At 42.9% G+C, this 9,868-nt stretch overlaps 1 long non-coding RNA gene across 1 annotated transcript in view; it reads left to right on the forward strand.

Annotated features, from left to right (window-relative positions):
- Nucleotides 1-849: 849 nt before the first annotated feature.
- Nucleotides 850-9,868, forward strand: part of LOC107703973 (uncharacterized) — a 19,519-nt gene continuing 10,500 nt past the window's right edge. Inside the window, exons 1-2 of the long non-coding RNA XR_001635896.1 lie at nt 850-861; nt 4,844-4,848. This is a non-coding gene — a long non-coding RNA (uncharacterized LOC107703973). The remainder of the gene's footprint in view (nt 862-4,843; nt 4,849-9,868) is intronic.

Consider the following 9,868-nt stretch of genomic DNA (forward strand, 5'->3'; position numbering starts at 1 on the left):
CGGGGTGTTGTATATTTCTCCTCCCAATTCATAAATCAAATGTTATCTTATCAGTCACATGGTCCGAGTTTTTCCCGCTCTTGCAGAGTATAATTTTGGACATGATTTCTATAACAAGAATATGATACATTTGACAAAGAATTGATTGGAAGAAACGTTTCAAGCATGAATTTTCAAACACACACATACTAAACATGAATATGAACCCTTAAGCTATTCAATAGTTATTCAAAATACATACACAATAAATGATTGAGACCTGATAGTCACACATGTGGGTTACATACATAATATGTAGTTATGCATAGAAATGATTAGTTGCTCACAAGTCCTTTTAGTGTAATTTAGGTGCATGGAAAGGCAGTTTCTGTGCCATTCTGTGAATGTATGTGAATGTATGAAGACCAGAGATTAAGAGGTCTGTAAGGAATCTCAGTCTGTTCTTTGTCTCCTAGGTGGGGGAAGTCAATCCAAAGAGCTCGTGATTACTATCACTGGTTTACATGATGGTCATGCTGTGCATTTCTTTGACCATTAATCTTGCTTACTTGCCCCAAAATTGACAATCTCCTTCCTGAGATGTTATGATCAGTGTGTTCTCTGTGTTAATTTTGAAAGCTGTTCTGTGAAAGTTGGTTGGTTAGGCTTGCTTCAGACTGGCTTGTGGCGCCAGGATCTGATTTACGAACATCCTGTGTCTTGGGCCTCTGTGGAATTCGGCTCCTCGTGTTTCAACTACGTTAATGATCAAATCTTAAATTGTCTGATTCGGTCTGCTAACCTACACTTTGTTTTCACATCTCATCTTTGCACAGAGAATATCTTGGTCTGAATGGACCTTTCTGATGCAACTTGCATTCTGTATAAATATGCCTTGAATACGTACTTATTGCTTCATTAACCAAACGTTAGTTGACTTTATTGCTTCATTAACCAAATTTTAGTTCACCGAACATCTGGTGAATTATTATTCATCAGTGAGGTAACTTTTAAAATGTTAAGTTACAATGAAAATGTGTCCACACGTTTTCTCCTTACAATAAATTTTAACAATACAATGTCTTAATTACTTCAATTATAAATTGTTTGTTGAATTAAAAAACTAGTTAATAAACTACATTTTGATAGTTAATCCGCCTCAGGTCTGTTCTAATTTACACAGCTTTTACAGTGGAATGTGAAAAGATGCTGTGCTGGTATTTGATCATTTTTATAATTTAAAGGAAGAAAATATTTATTAAAAAGATAAAAATGGATTCACTCCTAATTTATCATTTAAAAGACAAGTACATTACATTTTGCATATTAGCACAACTATATAGTAATACATTTATTATACCATTACTTGAACGATTTATGTTTTATATTGTAGAATACATATATAATATATTCACTTAATCGGTTATAATAGTGCAGCCACTATATACTATATACAAACTGTATGTAGAAGCTATATAGAAGACAAATGTATCACACAGGTTTCATATTTGTTGTTTTGATTGTTTCAGTACACGTATGGTCAAGTTAGTCATGGAACTATGCAGCAGGTATATTGTCATATTTAAATCTAACCAGTTATTTCAAAATAAATATTTGTGAGCATGGTTTGTTGTTGTTGTTGTTTAACTAAACTGCTCATAAAAGCTAATATTCATATTTACATAATGTAAAAAAGGCCAAGTTTTATTAGTGGTTTATTGTTTTCAGTTGATATTTAAAGGTGACTTGTATGCAGAGTTGCCAGGTTTTCACAAGAAAACCTGCCTAATCGCTACTCAAAACTAGCCCAAAACTAGCCCAATTGCGTTTCGAGGTGGTCCCCAGTTAAAAATCGCATTCCGGGGGGTAAAATACACATTTTTCGTTGGGGTTCCCCTGCTAAAATTCGCATTCCAGGGGATAAATATCATGTTATAGCAGTCGCTTTAACCCGCGGACATGAAAAACAACCCGCGGCAACAGTGTTAAAGTAGCCCAACTCCACGGGAAAACCACGGACTTGGCAACACTGTTTGTATGTTATAGTCTGTTTTCAGGTTCAGGTTCTTTATTGTCATTGTTATAAATAACAATGAAATAACATTCAGAGCATCCTACAATGTAAAAGTGCAATAAGAGTCCAATTTTGTAACAGACAACAGAGACATATTTCCATATGAAAATATATTGCAGATTTTGAGATGTAGTATAAATAAATACTGCAGCAATGCATAGTCCAGATCCAGCTATTGCAGTTGTGTAGAAAAGGAAGTGTAGTGAATATGATGGGCTGGGCTGGGTGTAAATGGGAGGAATGTTTGTTCAGCAGTCTCACTGCACTGGGATAGAGGCTGCGGGCCATTCTGGTGGTTCTGGCTCTAATGGCTCGGTATCGTTTTCCTGAGGGCAGCAGGTGGAACAGGTGATGTGCTGGGTGTGACTTATCTCGCAGGATGTTATGCACTCTCCGCAGACAGCGGGTGGTGTAGACCGTTTGGATCCCCTAGAGGTTGGTCCCGATGATTTTTCCTGCTGTCCTCACCACTGGAGTGCCTGCTGTTCGGCTTTAGTGCAGCTGGAGAACCACACCAAGTGTCCATAGGCCAGCACACTCTCAATAGCACAGTGGTAGAAGTTCACCAGGAGCTGCTTAGGAAGTTTGACTCTTCTCAATTTTCTCAGACAGAAAAGTCGCTGTTGGTGATGAGGCGATGTTAATGCCCCAGGACAGGTCCTCAGACACAGTCAGTCCCAGACACTTAAAGCTAGGAACTCGCTGTACCTCCTTCACTTCCAATGAAAAGTGGAATGTGGTTAGGTTGTCCCTTTTTTTTCTAAAATCTACATTCACTTCCTTGATCTTCTTGGTATTAAGGACTAGGTTGTGCTCCTTACACCATGTTGCCAGATGTTCAACCTCTTTTCTGTATGCAGTCTCATCATTTGAGTTTCGGTGAAAATCATGCTGCAGCAGTTGTATATGGTCCTCTGTGTCATCAGCCATAGATGAATGTAGCGTCTGCGTAGAATCATGCATGATCTTTGGGTTTTATGGCTTAAGAGACCCTTTTAACTTTTGACATTTGCATATAAATTACAGTCCTGGTCACAGACTTTACACTTATATGGGTGCTAAATGGCCAATGGTTCCCCCCCACTATCAAGGAGATGCTAAACGGTTTCACCACTCTCGTCTGACCATTGAATTTCAAACACATTACAAAGAGACGTAAATGACCCCCGGGGCCAGGCACCGATAGGCCTTGGCTGACCAAGCAAACCACACACAAACACACACACACACACACACATAAAGACCTTTACTCTATTTAGACTATAATTAATCAGTTATAATTGTATCTGGTATATGCATGTGTTGTTTGTATGTTTCCCTATTGTATTAGCCTAAGTTACAACTCTTTATTTGTATTAGCTAGACTCTCAATGCTTATATTCAGGTATATGAGTGTATCTCTGCCTTAAGATCTTCTAGATGTTTCGTTCTTGGTATCAGAATGATCAGCTCTTTATTCCTCAAACAATGATCTACACTATGTGATCGTGAGAAACCCTCTTCGTTTGAGACGACACTTTTCCAAGACTCTCAAGACTTTACTCTTGAGTTTAATTTCCGGCAGTTCTCATCTTCAAGTAACTACGAGTCGCGGTGGACTTTTCCTTCTTCAGAAGAACCAGAAGTAAACTTCCAGCTCACTCCTGACGAAATCATCAAAGACCTCCGTGGTCTACCACATCAGAACTCTTGTTCAGCAATCGAAGCCAATGCAAGTAACCGTTTACAACTATTTAAATGCGTGTTTAAGTTTCAGCCCCTTTTAAAGTGATTTTTGATTCTCTGATGATTCTCAAAGGTTGTGTTTAAACTTGATGTGAAATACTGCCATCCTTTTACTTCCCTCTCTCTTTTTCTTACTTTGCTTCATTCTGTATATATGTGTTTTGCTTAGTTAGTTATATGTTAGATATAGTTTCATTTATTAAATCCCTTATATTCACAACTGATTGTCTCTGTTTGCTGCTCACAATTCGAAGTCAATGAATGTTCCAATCCTTGCTACATATGCTAAATTACTGCTAGCACTGCATAAATAAGAAAAGTTATTCTTCCTTGGCCAGGAAAATAATCTTTCTTTGAATTGATAAATGAATATTTTGTCTGCTCGGTGGACGGACAGATCAAGTAATGGTAATATTGATTCTGCTACAGTTAATTCGAAGATCTAATCTAAATATTTATTATTAATCATAACAAGTTATAATTAGTCATAAATATTTCCCTTTTGAGCTGATTTACTACATGAATTTCATCCATTTTATTGTGGATTGACCAGGCATTAGAGAGGAAGATGTAGGAAGAGGGGGCTTGGACGAGTTAGCCTTTAGCCTGGCCCACACACCTGCTCTCTTTCCTCTCTTCTGTCTCCACTCGCAGCGTATCCTCCTCCCTCTCACTTCTGTGAGAGTCCCAGGTGATGATCTGACGAGGTACGGAGGAATAAATGTCTGAACTGGTAGATGGTGTATTCCAGAATTGAGTTCTAAAAGTTTGTCACGGCTGTATTGAAGTCTCTACTCAATAGCTGTGCAAAATAATACACAGTACTACCAATAACGTGCAAAAGCTATGCCAATTGTAGGAGCTCAAAGCCGCTGCAACTGTGCACTCTGAAATCTTGATTCAAAATTAAAAATAAGATTTGTTGTAAGGTTTGTTGTATAACATTATAATTGTATTACTATAATATTGGAAACTCTTAAAGTCTATTGAATGTCACGTTTATAGACTTTGTTTCTATTTTCTGTGTTTCCCTGTTCTCCCGCCTTGTTTTGGTCATTGACCCAGTTTATGTTTCCCCTTGATTACATTAGTCTGTTCACCTGTGTTCAATTAATTATATACATATAGTCATTAGTCCCTCATCTGCGTTTTTATGAAGTCTCCCCGTTCTGTTCCTTCAGTTGCCGGTTATTGTTTATGTATACACTTTGTTGGTTTGCTTGTCTTCCTGGATTTATTTTCTGTTCTTCTGTGGATTATTATTAAAGACTGTGTGTTAGTCAACTCCTGCGTTGTGCGCTTGATCTCCCGCCAGCGAGTGTGACATTGAATTGGTAGATTTTCCAGTGTACTGTATTAGTCAACGTTCTAATCTATTACATTGTTGACTCCTTGTATAAAAAATGAGCATCTGACCTCTGTTTAATTTGTTTGTTTTAGTCTTCCTCTGAATCTAAGATCCAAACTTGTAAGACCACACTGCTCAATAAAGGATAATTTTGATAACAACTCCAGAACAGACGTCACTGTTATAACCAGACAAAGCTGCAAGCTGTTCAGCCCATCCTTACCAAAATAGAAAAGGTTTCTACCTCCCACATTTTTACACGGGTGGATGACATGACATACAATTCAACCTGTCCATGATGTCATATACTAATAAAAATGGGTATTTGTTAAAAAAAAATATATATTTATGTTGTTCCTCTGACAAGATATTATTATAGCAAACCATAGCTTTAGTTGGTGTATAAAGACCTCTACTTCATTTTTTTTAATCTAAACATCAAAATTGTCATATTGTGTGACTGTCCGGGCTAAGTGTGACCTTACTAATATGACAATATATCTCAGAAAAAGTATAAATAATTGATAGATTTACAATTTAAGTAACATAATTAGGCAGTTTTAATAGACACAGAAAGTGTTGATATATGTGCATAATTTTAAAGCAAGTTCTGGCCAAATACGTTTTGTCCGTAAAATGGGCATCATATGGTATGACATTACAATCTGTATTTTGATCGGGCAATAATTTGGACATCATTATGATGTAGAGGTCCACACTCAACCAGGAAGTTGCAGTGTCATCTCTGGAGTGGTTTGGAAGGTCAAGAGGTGAGTTCTTGTTATGAGGCGAACGAGACGTGAGACGTGCGGATCCATCTGCAAAGCTTTATTTCTAAACATGGTCGTAAAACAGGTAAGGTTCTGACAATGGCAAACAGGTATATTGAGGGCAAGACAAAACAGTAATCCACAGACAGGCGTGGGTCAAACGACGGCAAGCATAATCCAGAGGGTGAAGCAAACGGGTAATCCAACAGACAGGCTATATTTCAGGCAAGGTGCAAACATAGTCCAAAACAGCAAGACAGAGGGATAATCCAAGACAGGCTAAAATACAAGGCAGACAGAGAACACACAGAAAGGAGATACACAGGCTAGGATCAAGACACGAATGACTCGGGCAATAAACAGGATAAAACTAGACTTTGACTCAGAAAACTCGGAATGGCTCCATAATGTAGCTATCACTTGGAGAGCAATAAACGCTAAACAATACTCGGCCTTGAATGGGGGTTTGAGACTGATCTTTATAGTGTGTGTAATTGGCTGCAGGTGAAAACGTAATCAGTGAAATGGAACATGGGAAATGTAGTCCGAAGTGACATGTGACAGTCTGTGTAATGTGAGAGTCAATATAATGGGAGGGCGACCTCTGGTGGCAAGCGGACAGAAGGTCACTGACAGGATTTGTGACAGAGCCCCACGCCCAAGGAGCGGCTTCCAGACGCTCCCAACATAGTACAATCCAGGAGGGCGGCGGAGCGGAGGCGGAACAGGGGGAGGGATGGAGGGCCAGGTCCATGTGGAAGTGGAGGGACAGGGGACTGAGGCAGAGCCAGCAGAGAAAGATGCCAAGGCGGAGCAGGGAGCCAAGGTGGAGCAGGAAACCAGAGTGGAGCCAGCAGAGCAGGAAGCCAGGGCGGAGCAGACAGAGCATGAAACCAGAGTGGAGCCAGGGCGGAGCAGGGAGCTAGAGTGGAGCCTGCGGAGCAGGTGGAGCTGAGGACCATCACAGCAGAGCAGACGGGTCCGAAGGTCCCCACGGCGGAGCAGAACACCACCAGAGCAGGACAGAAGACCACCACGGAGGAGCAGAAGACCACCAGGCCGGAACAGACGGAGCAGGAGACCACCACGGAGGAGCAAACGAAGCAGAAGACCACCAGGCCGGAGCAGAAGACCACCACGGAGGACAAGACGGAACAGAAAACCACCACGGCGGAGCAGAAAGAGTAGAAGACCACAAGGCCGGAGCAGACAAGACGGACAACCACAAAAGTGGGACTGAAGATGACCACGACAGACCAGATGGATCAGGGACCCCTGGCAGAGACTGGGACCTAAGGAAAACTGAATTACAAGAGACAGGCAGTGCAATCACGGCATCAAGGATCGAGGCAGGGAACACAAAAAGTTCATCAATAGTTTCCCTGATGACAATTGAATGGGCAGACAGTTCATAAACCGGCTCACAGACTGAGATCTAGTCTGATCTAGTGATCTAGGCAGACAGTTCAAAATCTGGTTCATTGGCTGAAACTGGACATGAAGACAGTTCACAAACAGATTCATGGGTTGATATGGGATAGACTGACAGTTCAAAATTGGGTGTATTAACCTTTTGGGGTCGACTAACGCGGATACGCGTTTTGTGTCATCTTCTCCTGATAACACCGAAAAGAACTTAAATTACACTTTCAGTTTTGATCTTACAGATAAGAGCAATACATCAATCGAATCTGTAAATGGTCTACTTTTATTTTTATACACACATAATAACAACAAAACTTTGTGCATTTATAAAATAAAGAAAACAAACAGGGTGCGCTGTCTGCCGCCTTGGTCTGCGTGATCTTTATTTAGAAACGCGTCATTAAAATGAACTGTAACTCAGCAAATACTCCACAAAGAGACATGAGAGATATATCTATAGAAAGCTTGACATGTCTACTTTTAAACTAAGCAAGTCTTATCGAAAGCAAATATTCTGTGATAAAGTAATCCATATGAAACCAACGCGATGTCCAGTCTTTCACGTCTCCCTTCATTATAACTAATGCGACCACGCCCATGCGCACTATAGATATTATAATCGTCCACGTGAAGCACGTGGCGTGTAAACGCCCACATCACAGCAAACAAAGCAGCAAGACCGCAAGTTTTCTTAATTTTACTGTTCGCGTCGCGCTGAGAGGAATAAGACAGAATTCACCTCAAGAAGCTTTGGATTACCTCAGGAAAAAACAATGCAGCGGCTTGATCCAGCAGTGATCATAAACAGTCGTTCAGTTTTGAGTTAGCTGGAAAATCCTACTGAGTAAGTGCACAGTATAGTAATTGTAATTACTATATTTACAATTAATTGTAAATACGTTACGTCAGTCGTGACTGACGAATTGGGGATCTTGCCCTAGAGCCCAATCACCTTAAGAGTGTTAACTAAACAAGCCAATGACAGTTGGCGTGCGTGTTTCGCCACGCGCACCCCGCCCCGAAGCGCGGGTATAAAAGGAGAGCGCGTGCAAACGCACATCAGCTTTTCGATTCGGAGCCGAGCCTTCTAGTAAGACAAATCTCCGCGAGTGTTCTGAAGAAACAGCTGGCGTTGGTGTGACGGCGTATCAGCGGGGGTTGCCATCCAGGCTGCTGAAACCTCGGCGAGCTGCAGCTGTCATTCTGCGGTCCCGCCGCGACCTCCCCTGGGCGCTTCAGCGCTCTCTCTGAGAGTGTTTTTTCCTTTCTAAAAGAGCAAATTCTAAAAGAGCTCCACGAGCGACGGGCGTCTTTTTAAAGATGGCTTGGCAGAGGTGTCCGCCACTGCTGTTCCATACAGTGGTACATTGGATAACACTGGGAAAGCGTACCCAGTTGGCACACTACGGAAGCCACATCCTGCGCATAGGAGGTATTATGTGGAATTACACACATGGACTGGCCCAGGGCAGTGCTACATATGGAAGTCCCTGCGGTAGATTCAACCTGCTTGGGGTGAGATGACTACGCAGCAGAGATGGCAGCGAACGACTGCCAAGGAAATACACGGGCTTACCATGAGGGGAGCCGTACCGTGGAAGAATACACATGTGGGATCACCCGAAGGGGGAATCACTACACACGGGCACCTAGCCCAGCACAAGGGCTGACCTTGGGCATACACACGAGTGCTGGACCTGGCGTCTGGCGCTCCGCCACGCCTGACCGCCGAGGGTGCGGGAGGAACTCCAACAGGGTTCGCCATGGGGAACTGAACTGAGAAGCAAAAAAGCGCACGTATCCGGTCCGTAGAGGGGAACGGCGCAGCAAGCGTGATCGACACCGTGCGGGTCCGGTGTTACTGCCTACCTGAGGCGAGTACACGAGAGGACACGGGCTCTACACGGAGATTATAGAATCTCGCAAATGTGTTAGGCGTCGCCCAGCCGGCAGCTCTACAGATGTCTGCTATCGAGGTGCCCCGCGCCAATTCCCAAGAAGATGCCACTCCTCTCGTAGAGTGTGCTCTCACTCCGAGGGGGCATGGTAAACGTTGGGCCTGGTATGCTAAGACTATAGCCTCCACTAACCAGTGGGCAAGTCTCTGTTTGGAGACAGCCTTTCCCTTCTGCTGTCCTCCAAAGCAGACAAGGAGCTGGTCTGAGGTCCTGAAGCTCCGCGTACGGTCCACGTAATGTGCAAAGCGCGAACGGGACAGAGCAGAGCGATGGCTGGGTCTGCCTCCTCCCGGGGCAGCGCTTGCAAGTTCACCACCGGTCGTAACCCACCGCCTTTCTTGGGTACGATGAAGTATGGGCTGTAAAACCCTGACCTCATCTCAGCTGGAGGGACTGGCTGTATCGCGTCCTTTGCCAGCAGGACCGCGCTGCACGCAAGACAGGAGCATCCCTGTCCAGCACAGAAGTGAACCGAATGCCCCTGAACTTGGGAGGGCGCCGGTCGAATTGAATCACATAGCCGAGTCTGACGGTTCACATGAGCCAGCGAGACGGCCTGGGGCACGCTAACCAGGTCCCCAGCGACCGA

Source organism: Sinocyclocheilus anshuiensis, unplaced genomic scaffold (assembly GCF_001515605.1).
Source record: "Sinocyclocheilus anshuiensis isolate Anshui unplaced genomic scaffold, SAMN03320099.WGS_v1.1 scaffold2532, whole genome shotgun sequence".
Classification (NCBI taxonomy): domain Eukaryota; kingdom Metazoa; phylum Chordata; class Actinopteri; order Cypriniformes; family Cyprinidae; genus Sinocyclocheilus; species Sinocyclocheilus anshuiensis.